The sequence below is a fragment of the Tursiops truncatus genome, chromosome 4 (assembly GCF_011762595.2).
Source record: "Tursiops truncatus isolate mTurTru1 chromosome 4, mTurTru1.mat.Y, whole genome shotgun sequence".
NCBI classification, from domain to species: Eukaryota; Metazoa; Chordata; class Mammalia; order Artiodactyla; family Delphinidae; genus Tursiops; species Tursiops truncatus.
The window spans coordinates 97,085,087-97,100,013 of NC_047037.1; the positions used below are offsets into that span (position 1 = coordinate 97,085,087).

The window sequence follows — 14,927 nt, forward strand, 5'->3', positions numbered from 1 at the left end:
AGTGTCAAGGCACACAATATGAATCGAATCTCAAGGAGGAGGATTCCTAAGCATCTGCGATTTGTGGCAAAATATATCTGTTTTGGGACTCTGGTGACATTAGGTTTCAGTAGCCAGTGAGACATTTTGAAGCCCAAGATGCTTGCAGCAAACAGAGATAAAAGACTGCCTCATTATCAGATGTTTCTGTTTTTAATTTCTCCCTAAGCATGTACTTAATTAAAAAAATATTGTCCCTGTTCTTGCTTCATATGGGAGATTTTCTGATGATTGGAGCATTTGGGGAACCCCAGCCCTGAATCCTGTAAACGTTTGGAGCGGGGTTTAGAAATTCCTGCATGGGTCTGAAGTCTCTGTGGTTTCAACAGGATTTGTAACATTGATTCCCATAAGGTATTTTCAGCAGCTTTCAGGTTGAAGTTTAGAATTTCTGGTCAACATCTCAAGTACCTCATCCTGTATTAAGAATTTTATAAATATCTATTGAATGTCTCCGTAACTGCTACAGAACAAGGCATATACCAGGCCTGGAGAGAGGTGTAAATTTAAAAGATAGACAGTCATTTTTGGAGCAGAAATAACAGGGTGTTGATAGGACTTTTCCTGTTGCATTGAAGTCGATGTGTAGGGTCCCAGTGGGAAACAAAAAGGTGGTAAATCTAAAAAGACTCACCAGTTTCTCCTCACACCTCAGTGTGGCTTTACTGAGAGAGACCCCCAAAGTGCCAGCCCCAAGGCAACCATACTTAACATTCCTTATTCCTCCCCCCACACCCACCCCACTCTATCTGAGAAAGTATAAGGAGATGGGAAGGGTTGGGAACTGAGAACATCAGCCTGTGAGGGAGAGTGTGTTCATGGTGAGAAGCTCTTCCTGGGGGAGGGAGGGAGATGGTGGGTGCTTTCCACTCCTCAAAGCCAAGTGAGAGGCTGGGGCCAGAAAGGTGGGGGTCTTCACGAACCTCTCTTATAATAAGTTGAGAATCCCTGCAAGAAGGGAAGCCTGGCACCCTGGATTTCTAATCTGAGAGATGGGAATACCAAGGAGGACGAAAGGACATGGAACGGCTCCCATTTCCATTTTTGGTGGTGAGGATGTGTTAGTTTCTTGGGATTCAGGTGGACTTCATAGAAGGTACCTGTTACCCAGCAAAGATGCTTTAATCAATAGAAAAAGTACTTCAACTATAGGAGGTTAAGTTAAAAAAAGCTGGTCCATTTCTTCTCCCTCCTCCTACCCCAAACACTTCAAAAGCTAGGCCTCCATAAATGGGAGTAGAAAAGGGTGTTAAAAGGAGAGCTGGGTCATGCCAGCATCCATAGCTGGGAAGAAGAGTGGAAGAGCAGAGAAAGAAAGATTTGCACTGGATTTGAGGTTGAAGTTTTAAACTGGATTGAGCCTTTCATTGCTGAAAGTGACCAGAAAGTTACAGAATCTAGCCAGGATGTCATCAAAGGATAAAGATGATTCGGAAGAGCCAGTCTGAGAGCTGCCATTGGAGAAAAATAACCTTGTTATAGTCATTCATTCAATAATAGTAGTTGAGGGCCTATGTTGTACCTGGCACTGCTCCAGGCCTTGGGGAGACACCAGGTAGGGAACAAAATAAGGACCCTGCTCTTTGGAGCTTACATTCAAGTGGGGTAAAACAAATAATGAATAAAAAACAGGCAATAGTATAGTGGCACATTGGATTCTACATAACCACATCCTTTCTATGGTGGGAGGATGTACTTATTCATTCAGTGTGATAGAATTCTACATAGATCCCATGGATAGACTGAGGTCTGAGGTTGCTGCTATATGCAGTGAATATTTGGTAATTGGAGGTAGGCCTTTTGATTTTGGAGCCTCCAAATCAAGGAACTGTGATGAAATGTCCATTGTATGCAGAAAATTCTGGTACAGGAATTTATAGAATTGAGGCAGGATTAGGAAAAAACTTAACCAATTGTTTTTTCTTAGATGCATGAGGAAATTTTTAAAAATTGTCTGTATTTTAAAAAACTCCAAAGAAACCTGGCTTCAATAAGGGATACAGGTATATCCTTGTCTGTGGGAAAAAAAACCTCATCATCTCCATCCCTTTTTTATCAAGCTTGTTTCCTCTAGTGTAGATTTGCCATGGAAAAAAAATGACAGTGGGCATTTCTGGAAAATAAGATGTCAAAGAGTCAGACATCAGCTTACATTGGGATTTAGTAAATTTGTAGAGCTTATTGCAGTGACAAGACAAAACAAAATATTACCACTACCACTTTGATCAGAATTCCTTTTAAAAAATGTTACAAAACACAACTGTATATTTGCTTGAGCTCTGCAGGTCAACGTAGAGAAGCCTTATGGGGACAGGAAACAAGAATTCTGAGGGGACTTAGAGACACCAGAGCCATATCACCTTGTCATGTGCTGTGCCTGAGGAAACTAGCAAACGCGCCCTCCAAAGACTTTCAGAATGTCATATAGACTTTCAAAGAGAAACTGTGTTTGATGTACTGGTTCGTAAAACTGAGGAGTGGGCTGTGATGGATGTTGACTCTGATGAGGAAGGAATAAGTATTTCTCATTATGCTCAGGCCTTGTGATCAAATATCTGACCCCTTTTACACCTGAACTTGGCAGAGTGGATTCTCCTACGTTGAGTGAAAACATGGCACCATCCGGGAAGTTGGAAGAATGCCTCCCAGTCAGAGATGCCATTGTTTCTCTTCATTGGGCAGCTGAACAACAGGGGCTTGGTTACTCCCTTCCTGGGCCTTGCCTCTCCCCAGCAACCACAGACCCAAATGAAAGACAGAATTCTTGGAAAGCCAGTGGTGGGCAAAATTACCTAACTCATGATTTCAAAGCTGAGTTGATGCAATTCTGTGGAAAGAAGTCTTTCGAAAACTTTGTCTGAGTTAGGGGCCCCTAACTCAGAGAACTGGAATCCCTTGAGCACACTGCAATTCCTTTACCAAAACACATTCCACATTGTCTTGTAATTACGTGTTTTCTTGACCTCATTCGGCTGAATATGGACCTTGTTTATTCTGCTGATCAATGAATCCCCAGGGCCTGCTATTGTCCTGACTCACAGTGGGTACTTAATAATTATTTCCTGATTGAACGGAGGAATGAAGAAAAGCTCTGAAAGACTGACGTAGGTTTGTGGGGTTCAACTCTGTTATATGGGTCTGCAGTGGAAGCTGTCCTTCCCACAGTAATAGCAAAGGGTGGCATAGACATTTTGCAGAGGCAGAGTGGAAGAATCAGGCCACCTGATTATATAACAGATCATCAACATACTGTCCTTCAAGCACACAGTTCAAATCAATGGCCTCTGTGTTCAGATCTTTGTCTGGGAGAAGTGATGGTTGGCTATTTTTAGGCTCGGTCAAATTTTGTTGTGACATAAAACATGCATGTATAAGCCAGATAGGAATAAACATAGACCAAGGGACTGCATATCTGGAATTTACAGAAACATTTAAAGATGAAAGTGCAAATGCCAATGCAGTTAAGAACCTAAGGTCACATAGCCAGCTAGTGGCGGAAATGGAGCTCCTTCTGGCTCTCTGGACTCCAAGTACAGTGCTATTTCCACTCTGCCGCTGACTCATAAGCCCTTTTTGGGGGGAACATATGAAATATTACTGTTTCGCATTTTGATAGCTGAAAAGTACTCCAACAAGTTTGGATCACCTAATTGTTGTAGTTCCCACTTCTCTTCAAGGCAACCTAACTATATACCTTGATGAACACCTATAAGGTGCCTTAAAAACTTATAATTTGCTTGCTTAAATTTGCAATAGTTACACACGCCCGTTGAACATTTTTCAATCAATTCAAAAGTGTGGAGATTAAAAGTATAAATACTGCCCACCCACCCTCCTCACTCCCCACCATTTTCTAGAGGGTAACCCCAGTTAGCAGTTTGATGTGCACCATTCAGTCCTTTATATATTCATATATGCATCTACCCACTTATATACATATATGCATATGTACATGTGTATAGCTTTTCTAGTAAGAAAAAAACAAGGTCCTTTTTATGGGTTGAATTGTGTCCCCCCAAAATTCGTATATTGAACTGCTAACCCCCAATACCTTAGAATGTGACCGTATTTAGAAATAAGTTTGCTGCAGATGTAATTAGTTAAGGTGAGGTCATACAGGAGTAGGGTGGGCCTCTAATCCAATATGACTGGTGTCCTTATGAAAAAGGGAAATTTGGACATAGAGATAAACCTGCACACAGGGAGAATACTATGTGAAGATGAAGGGAGAGATTCAGGTAACGCATTGTCTAAAAGACAAGGAACACTAAAAATTGCCAGTAAACCATCAGAAACTAGTAGAGAGGCATGAAACATATTCTTCCTCACAGTCCTCTGAAGGAACTAACTTTTCTGACATCTTGGTCTTAGCCTTCTGGCCTCCAGAACTGTGAGACAATACATTTCTACAGTTCTAAGTCATCTAGTTTGTAGTACTTTGTTATGGCAACTCTAGCAAACTAATACAGTCAATATAAGCATGTTGCTCTGAAAATTGCTTTTTGACTCAAAACATAGATCCTGGACATCTTTCCAAGTTAATAACTTTATATATACAACATTTTTCAGTGGTTGCATGGAATTCTATTCAATAGCTGTTTTCCATTTGAAGGATTTGCATGTTTTCTGTTTTTCATGATTACTGTAACACCATTATTCTTTTTTAAAAAAATTGTGATAAAATACACATAACATAAAATTTACCATCTTCACCACTTTCAACTGTACAGGTCAGTAGTGTTAAGTACATTCATATTGTTGTGACAATCTCCAGAACTCTTTTCATCTTGCAAAACTCTCATTCTATACCCATTAAATAATAACTCACCATTCTGTCCTCCCCTCAGCCCCTGGCAACCACCATTCTATTTTCTGTCTCTATGAATTTGACTACTTAGGTATCTATTTAGGTACATCAATGGAATCATACAATATTTGTCTTTTTGTGACTGACTTGTTTCACTTAGCATAATGTCTTCAAGTTTCATCTATGTTGTAGCATGTGTCAGAATTTCCTTCCTTTTTAAGACTGAATAATGTTCCATTATATATGTATACCACATTTTATTTATCCATTCATCCTTCCATCAGTGGACACTTGGCTTGTTTTCACCTTTTGGCTATTGTGAATAAAGTGCTGCTATGTAGCAAACATGAATGTAAACATTTATATTTGAGACTGTGCTTTCAATTATTCGGGGTATATACTCAGAGGTGGAATTTTCTGGCTCATATGGTAATTCTATTTTTAATTTTTTGAGGAACTGCCATACTGTTTTCCATAGTAGTGACACCATTTTTCATTCTCACCAACAGTTCACAGGGTTCCAATTTCTCCACATCCTCACCAATATTTCTTATTTTCTGTTTTTGTTTTAATAGTTAGCCATGTTAATGAGTGTGAGATGGTATCTCACTGTGGTTTTTCTGCGGTACGCGGGCCTGTCACTATTGTGGCCTCTCCCGTTGCGGAGCACAGGCTCAGCGGCCATGGCTCACGGGACCAGCCGCTCCGCGGCATGTGGGATCTTCCCGGACCGGGGCACGAACCCGTGTCCCCTGCATCGGCAGGCGGACTCTCAACCACTGCGCCACCAGGGAAGCCCCTCACTGTGGTTTTGATTTGCATTTCCTTAATGATTCGTGGCGTTGAGCATCTTTGTCATGTATTTGTTGGCTATTTGGGCATCTTCTTTGGAGAAATGTCTATTCAATCCTATGCCCATTTTAAAATTGGGTTGTTTACTTTTTGTTGTTGAGTTGTAGGAGTTCTCTGGATATTAACCCCTTATCAACTATATGATTTGCAAATACTCTCTTCCGTTCCAAAGGTTGCCTTGTCACTCTGTTGATTTTTGTCCTTTGATGAACATCATCATTCTTATATCTTAAAACAAACATGTGAGTATATCTGTAGGATAGATTCTTGGGGTGGAGTTACTAGTTCAACTTTGAAAAGTTGTAGCAATTTAGACTCTTACCAATAGTGTATGATCATTTCCCTATCTCCATTCCCTTGTCAGCACTGCATAAGAGATCCATTTTTAAAAATTGACATAGACGGGCTTCCCTGGTGGCACAGTGGTTGAGAGTCCGCCTGCCGATGCAGGGGACACAGGTTCATGCCCCGGTCTGGGAAGTTCCCACATGCCGCGGAGCGGCTGGGCCCGTGGGCCATGGCCGCTGAGCCTGTGTGTCCGGAGCCTGTGCTCCGCAACGGGAGAGGCCACAATAGTGAGAGGTCCACGTACCGCAAAAAAAAAAAAAAAAAAAAAGGAAAGAAATTGACATAGACATAGACAGTGAAAAGGATATTTTTTTACATAGCTATTCTGTTCTTCATAAAGTAAAAGCCTGTTACATCATGCTTAGCTATTAAACAAATTTGGGTCAAATCATGTCCCCTGGAACTTTAACACATACACACAGCAAAAACCTATAGTTCAGAAATTGGTTCTGCCCCCAGCGCTAGGGTAAAAAGCTTTTACTTATTTTTACTAAAAGCTCTATAATTAGTTCTTTTACATCAAGTGATTTACTTTAATGAATCATGCCATTTTATAAATTGAGTAAATAAATCTGCTCCAATTCATAGCTAGAGAAATTATAGGAAAAGCCAACGTGCCAGAATGATTCAATGTGTGCCAAGGATTCAATCTCATCATTCAGAATCCTTCCCAGTGCCAGCCCCACTGCACCAGTATAGGATTCCAGTTTCAGGGGCTGGAAAGACCAAGCAGAATGTTTGACATTAGGAAGAAAGATGATGGTATCACACAGATTTAGTGGGAGTTGCGTCACTGCAACTGAGAAAGGGACCTGGCCCACGAGGATATTTCCTTTGTGGTTTTATTTAAAAAAATAATTATAGGAAGATAATCATGGTTTTAGATCTTGGGGTCATAGGGGCACAAAGGCAATGAGGTTCTCCCCCTTAATCTTACCACCTGTATAAAGGCATATCAGGTCCGCACACTGACAGGAGGGAGGTTATACAAAGCCTTGGGGCCCTGACATATTTCCTCTTCTTTCCCTGCTAGACTTTCTACCTAGAGCACTTGTGAGAGATGAACCATGCTTGTGGATGAGCATTTGTCCTCCTGTGTGATTCCATGTAGGGACACAATTGCCTCACTCTTCCTAAGGGCCTCTACTGCAGTTTATTAAAAACCAGAGAAGTGGAGCCTGGTGTTTCCATAGAGCTTTTCTAGTTTATTGGCTCTATTTGCTTACAAAAATATGTTTTCAATTACACTTAAAACATTTGATTCAAATGACTTTGGGAAAGTCAAGATGCATTGTTTTTCCTGCCCACATCACATACATGTTGGTTTATTGGGGACTTAAGGTGCTTTGTACTGACGTCAAATGGCTGTGTTAGAATAGAGTCTTGAGAGAAAGGTGAAGAGTAATATTAAGCTATAAATAATAGAATAGTAACAAAAATCAGTGTTTATCCTGGACTCATTGTGAGCATAACAGATTACAGGCATGACCATAAATGACAAAACTATATGTAAAACCCAAAGGAAAAATTGAGACTGCTTGGAGCACAAGATCAAAACAGGAAATTTTGGTTTGAGGTGAACTTCTTTTCCTCAGATAGAACTTTCTAGATGTTTTTTTTCAGTCATCCATATCTAATTATTTTTCTTTGACAATAACGCAGAATTGGAAAGGGTTTTAAAACCACAGGCTTAGTGGGGCTAAAGGGGACATTTTTGTTTTCCTCAGAGGAGTGATAACTTACAATGAATTCTTCATAGTTATTATTATTATTAGCCCTTTGTCCAGGTCATGGACAAAGCAATATTGTTTATTGAATGTTGGTTAAATATTCATTCTGTCCAGACAGAATGCAGAGATGGATTATACTGGGCCACGCCCCAAATAGGAGAAGGGAGGCCACAGTGAGAAGCTAAGTGGGAGTTATGACTAAAGTGCCGTGAAAGGACCCCCCCCCCCCCACCCAATGCACATGACCCTTGTTGGAACTTCAAGGGTCAACCATGGACCAGCTGTGCATTAGCTCATTATGGATGGACCAGGGCAAAAGTATCCTTATCCACGAGTCATACACCACATGGAGAGCAACTGGGGGCTCACGATGCTGAGCTAGACACCACCAGGGAAGGGTGTTTGCTTCTCACTCTTGTTCTGTCTACTCAATCAGCTATTGTGATTATGCCCACTTCCAGCCTAGGACCTTAAGGTGCATAAGTATCTCTTGGGATGCTGGTTGAAAGTGAAGATTTATGGCCCCAGCCCATGAGATTCTGAGTCAGTAAGGCTAGCTGGGGATGTAGACTCATCATGCACATAGTTCCTGTACCACACTCTAATACTCTGGGGAACTTTGCCCAGGATGAGCATGAGGGACTGGCTGGGCTTTGTGACTATCAGATTTTGCTTGCTGTTATTGGTAAGGGCCTGTCTTAGACCTTTTCTTCCCCACTTGCACTGTTGGTTGTTAAAGACTTCTTGATTTCTGACTTCTTTGACCAGACTTTTGACCACTCACTTTTTCTAGAACCCTGGTTGATTCTTGAATCTGCTGATTTGTCTCTGATATCTGTGCTTCTCTGATTATCATTTGTGTATCTTTCACTCATTCTTTCATTCAACAAATATTGAATATCTGTGCTTGGTTTTAGGCTCAGTGCTGGGAACACACTGCTTAGTAAGACAGACTCAATTCAGACCATCATGGGATTTATAATGGCGTCAGCAGGAGAGAGAGTCAGTTAATTAAAAAGTTATGGTGAGAGTGTTAGATGCCATAGAGGGATGTTGGGGCAATGTCTGAGCATAGAGCAGGGCCACCTAATCCAGTTCTGGGGTTCAAGGAAGGCTTCTGGGAATGCTTAGGGAGTTGGGAAGTGATGAGAAGGAGGAGTGTTCTAGGCAAAAAGACAGAACAGTGTGAATGAACGCCCTAAAAGACAAGAGCTATGGCACTCAACCACTGCGCCACCAGGGAAGCCCCATGACTACTTTTTTATGCAGGAGCAACTTAACCACAACACGGTTAGAAAAAGGCATGAGTCAGAGCGTTTGGCTCTTTGTTTCTTTGTTGTGTTCTTTGGAAAGATTGTGGAGAAAGAAAGACTGACTTCCTTTGCATCTTTTTTTTTTTAACAGTGTTTGCTTAAAAAATAATAACCCCAGGGGCCTCCCTGGTGGCGCAGTGGTTGAGAGTCCACCTGCCGATGCAGGGGACACGGGTTCGTGCCCCCGTCCGGGATGTATCGCAAGAAACAACAACAACAACAACAAAACAACAACAACAAAAACAAACCAGGGTATTATTGGGATTTACATTAAACATTTCCAGGTTTTGAAATGGAAACAGTCCACCAGACCCTTGTGAGCTAAGCTTTTGTTTTTCTCATTATACAAATAGATAAATGGAGTCACTGAGCAGTGAAGTAATTTCCCTGATCTCAGTTGTATTACATGAAAAAAAAAAAGAAAGCATGAACCCAAGGTTTTGGATTCCAGGTAACCACTTTGATCATGCTTTTATAGGAAGCTGACAACCAAAAAGTTAATAATCCATTATACTACATGTTAGGAATTCTATCGTAATAGGAATTCTACTTCATATAATTTACATACATGTGTGCATATGTGCGTGCATACACACTCATACGTAGTAGAATAACATCAACTTTCCTGAGTCTTTAGGGAATGAGACATTTTGGATAATTAAAATTTTCCTAATAGCTGATGTTTTAGACCCATCAGGACCAAAATATTCTTGTTTTGATATTATTTTGATATTTTTGATATTATATATTTGAAATATAGAATTTTCTTAATTCTTAAAAGATACTACTCAATATGTCAATATTTATATTCAGCTGTGATTCAGTGGTTCCCCCAGGAACTTCCTAAGGCTTTACAACAATTTATCTCCTCAATGAATGCTATACGCCTTAGAAATTCTTATCATTTTATAGCTTCTTTTCCTCCTCCTGTATTGCTAGGCTTCTACAATTCTATTTCTTCCTGCTGTTAGTGCACTTACTTATTGCATCCCCTTTCCCTTTTCAAATTCGGTACTTCAAGTTTGCTATGTTCTCAGGACTCAGAGAACTAAGTTTGTTAGAATTATTTGCAAAATAGAAGTAAATAGGCTCGATGCGAGGACTTCTTGTAATTGCTTAGGAATATGAACCTTAATGACCACCATCTTTTCACCTCTGAGCACTTTTGACTTACTTTTTTGTCCCCAGTTGCGTTCTGTAGGGTTGAAGTTTTCAGAAATTGGAATGCTAGATAAATGAAAAGTTACCTTAAATATATTTTAATTCTGAAACTCAGCTTGGAATAACTTATTTTTTCCCAGTGATTCAGATAGTATTCATCCAACCAGCATTTATTGGAAAGCAAAGTGCCTGACTCTGTTCCAGGGCCCTAGGATTTCTCACTGTCTTGGGGTCATCCCTAGTACACTCACTATTCATTTTATCTTGTTGGCAACAAAATTAAGAAGATTTCATAACAATTTTAGTTGAAAGAATACCATAAAAAAGATAGTTTACTGTTTTGTACATTTTTATGTATGTGTGTTGAATGTCTGAAGTGTGTCTATTAAGGTACTGACTTGTTACATTTTTGGCACCTAGAAAGTGGGATGGGGCTTGAATCCTTGACAGTTGTTGAGTGAAAGCCTTTTGCTGAGTGAGGATGGGTGTGTTGTGAGAGGACACTGGCCCCTAAGAAGGCTCAGAACACATGACCAACATGAAAAAGGCCCAAAAAGTGGCCTCCCCTTTGAAGGAAAAGAAAAAAGGAGTTCTTATATTCCCTGTGCATTTATGCTCCAAGTGGCTTTTTATTGGTTTCTAGGCCTTTCAGCTGCTAGTCATAAGTGCAGGTGAAACAGTCCTTGATGGTGTCTAGCACAGGACTCGGCACATAATAGGTCCCCAAAAGCTATATGTTGAGTGAATGAGTAAGTAAGGTTGAGATTGAAGTCCTAAACAAACAAAACTAGGGTAATTGAACTTGAGAGACAGTATTTAAAAACTCTTATGGCCCCTTTTCCTTTGTCTTTATGAACTAAAATGCCTTCACTATAGCTTGCAGTTTTTCTTATTCTGACATTGGGCTTCTTAGAGCCATTTATTGAGAGAGACTGGATGGAAAGTCTTCTTGATAATTAAGGCACAGAGATAAGAAGACTAGGGCTTTTTAAAATAGGAAAATGGGATTCACATAAGACAGGATCCTGATGTGCTGACATTAAACATTGTAGGGAGAGTGGGCATGGCTTAAGAAAGTATATTACTTCTGAAAAAGAATATTTACATTGAATATATATATGAATCACTTTGCCATACACCAGAAACTAACACAACATTGTAAGTTAATTATACTTCAATAAAAAAAGAAGGTATATTACTCCATCAAAGTGAAGGGATCAAAATGCATTTGGGATGCTAGCAGCCTCAATGGGAGTGTACAGGGCATAGCAGCATAAAGCTCCAGAAGCCCATGGGATGAGCTAAGACCTTAGATGAGGCACCCAGGATGGCCATCTTTTTTCTGATGATACCACAACTGCCTGTGTGTGACATACATTGTCATGGTGAAGGGAGGGATGTGGCCTTGAACTGGAAAGGGATTATGCAATCGCAGAAACCTCCACTGGGGAACTGGTGGGGACATTGATGTAGTGCCATTTAGTGCAAACAAACAAATAACAACAATAGCAAAACAAAAACAACCCTCTTACACTCCAAAACCAAAAATCCTCAGAAGACCAGAATTACAGATGAGCCTATAAATAGCCCACACTGCCACCATGATGAGCTCAAAGAAGCACCCTGGAGTAGGAGTCCAGAGTTCATCAAATGAATTACAAGGCAAAGAGATCCTTAGTGCCCTTATTTGCATTATGTAGAAAGCAATATTTAAGTAAGCCCTCAATAATTCGTAGTCATTATTATCAAATAACTTTTACTGAGTACCTAATGAGTGCCAAACTCTTCTCATATGTTATCTTATTGAACATCGTAACAATCCTGAGAGGTAGACATATTTCAGAGCAAAGAAAACGAACACTGGATGAGACCCACTGTCTCACCCAGTGTGTCTGTGTTGCTAGGTAGCAGAGGCAGTACATGACCCGTGACTTCTTATGCAAAATTTAGTGCTTTTATTTATGACAGTGGCTTCTCATCGATGATTTAAGATGTTTCATTTTTTTCTCCTGTAAATGACATGCATTTTGGCATTAATTAAAAGGGGGATTTAAAAATACCCTTTACAAATTACAGGCGGGTTTCAAGTGAATTGGGTGTTCTTTAAAATCGTAAGCTGTACAGAAAACAACCTACAAAACTATTCCTGATGATTATTAATGGCATTTCCTATGTTGCTGGTCCTTCTACCACTGCAAATCTGTTTGTCCCCAGATTATTAATAGGGTGTTGTGAATGTCACTGATGTCACAAAATGTCAATGATGTCGCAGTTAAAGAGGAGAGCTCAGGAATCTGATCTACTGGTTTCATATTCTGGTTAACTTTACTTCTAGCTATGTGACTTTGAGGAAGTTATTTAACCTCTCTCACATCATTTCCTGTCTCACAGGAAAGTGATCAGGATAAAATGCAGTAATACATAAGAAAAAAAAAGCTTTCATCATTCTGACTGGCACAGAGTAAACCTTCAATACACATTAACTGCTATCATTGTAGGGAGTTTGGGTTCTAACTTCTTGAAAAGCACATTCTCTATCACTGAATCTGATAAGTAACCCTTAAAGATCATTTTGCTTTCCTTTGCTGCAGTTTCTCATTTATGCTGCCAGGACCATTCCTGGATGTGACACCATTAAGTCTCAGCCTAGGTTAGTAGAAAGAAGAGGACTTCAGGCTCATCTTCCAGCTCCAACACTTAGTATCTAAATGATGTGAAATTTACTTAATCTTTCTAAGTCTCCACAGCCTCGTGTGTAAAATATAGATAAAAATCTCTAATTCAAATAAAAGAAAGTATATAGAATATATGTCATAAACTGTAAATTTCTCTACAAAGGTTATTATCATATCACTATCTTCATGTTTAAAAGGCCCCAAATTAAGATAATCGCTAACACTCTCTTGCTCATATGGTGATAATGAATTCTAGTTTATAAAAATAAGATACTAAACCTCTCCAGAGTGCTTGCTCTGTTACAAAGGAGTCATGGATTCTTTCTTTAGCCACTGGCTCCTGTCTGCAGATGAGAATTTTATTTATATATATTCAAATGTTATTTAAACACATGGTGATTCTTTTATGACTAAATATAAAAAAATTTACAACTGAAATGTTATTACTATCTTTACTATACTCTAAGGCTTGCTTATCCTACAATTTGTAAATATTTTACAAGGCAGAGGAAAATACACACCCATGATTATTTCTTGACGTTGTCTGGCTGATGATCGCAGGGTAAATTCTTTTATTTTATTATTTTAAAAAAAGGTTGGGGGGCCACCTTCAATATGGCGGAGCAGTGAGACGTGGACATCACCTTCCTCCCCACAAATACATCAAAACTACATCTACATGTGGAACAACTCATACAGAACACCTACTGAACACTGGCAGAAGACTTCAGACCTCCCAAAAGGCAAGAAACTCCCCACATACCTGGGTAGGGCAAAAGAAAAAAAGAAAAAACAGAGACAAAATAACAGGGACGGAACCTGCACCAGTGGGAGGCAGCTGTGAAGGAGGAATGGTTTCCACACACTGGGAAGCCCCTTCACTGGCAGAGACGGGGGTGGCGGAGGGGGGCAGCTTCGGAGCCACGGAGGACAGTGCAGCAATAGGGGTGCGGAGGGCAAAGCGGAGAGATTCCTGCACAGAGGATCGGTGCTGACCGCACTCACCAGCCTGAGAGGCTTGTCTGCTCACCTGACGGGTGGGCGGGGGCTGGGAGCTGAGGCTCAGGCTTCAGAGGTTGGATCCCAGGGAGAGGACTGGGGTTGGCTCTGTGAACACAGCCTGAAGGGGGCTAGTGCACCACGGCTAGCTGGGAGTGTGTCCAGGAAAAAGTCTGGACCTGCCTAAGAGGCAAGAGACTATGGTTTTGGGGTGTGCGACTTCAGAGCACCACCTAAACAACCTCCAGAGACGGGTGTGAGCTGTGGCTATCAGTACGGACACCAGAGACGGGTATGAAACACTAAGGCTGCTGCTGCAGCCACCAAGAAACCTGTGTGCAAGCACAGGTCACTATCCACACCTCCCCTCCCAGGAGCCTGTGCAGCCCGCCACTGCCAGGGTCCCGCGATCCAGGGACAACTTCCCTGGGAGAACGCACAGCGCGCCTCAGGCTGGTGCAATGTCATGCTGGCCTCTGCTGCTGCAGGCTCGCCCTGCATCCGTATCCCTCCCTCCCCCTGGCCTGAGTGAGCCAGAGCCCCTGAATCAGCTGCTCCTTTAACCCCGTCCTGTCTGAGTGAAGAAAAGACACGCTCAGGCGACCTACATGCAGAGGCAGGGCCAAATCCAAAGCTGAACCCCAGGAGATGTGCGAACAAAGACAAGAAAGGGAAATTTCTCCCAGCAGTCTCAGGAGCAGTGGATTAAATCTCCACAGTCAACTTGATGTACCCTGCATCTGTGGAATACATGAATAGACAATGAATCATCCCAAAATTGAGGCGGTGGACTTTGGGAACAACTATAGATTTGGCGTTTGCTTTCTGCATCTAATTTGTTTCTGGTTTTATGTTTATCTTAGTTTAATATTTAGAGCTTATTATCATTGGTAGATTTGTTTATTGATTTGGTTGCTCTCTTCCCTTTTTATTTTATATATATATATTTTTTTCTTTTTTTCCTTTTTCTCTTTTTGTGAGTGTGTATGTGTATGCTTCTTTG

General features: G+C 40.8%; 1 protein-coding gene across 3 annotated transcripts in view; it reads right to left on the reverse strand.

Annotated features, from left to right (window-relative positions):
* Positions 1 to 14,927, reverse strand: part of COL8A1 (collagen type VIII alpha 1 chain) — a 162,921-nt gene that overhangs the window by 128,570 nt on the left and 19,424 nt on the right. The window contains exon 2 of one of the 3 annotated variants that reach the window (XM_073804340.1): positions 10,264 to 10,316. The exons of the other annotated variants lie outside the window; for them this stretch is intronic. The gene's annotated coding sequence lies outside the window, so the exon portion shown is untranslated. The remainder of the gene's footprint in view (positions 1 to 10,263; positions 10,317 to 14,927) is intronic. 3 annotated transcript variants of the gene reach the window in all.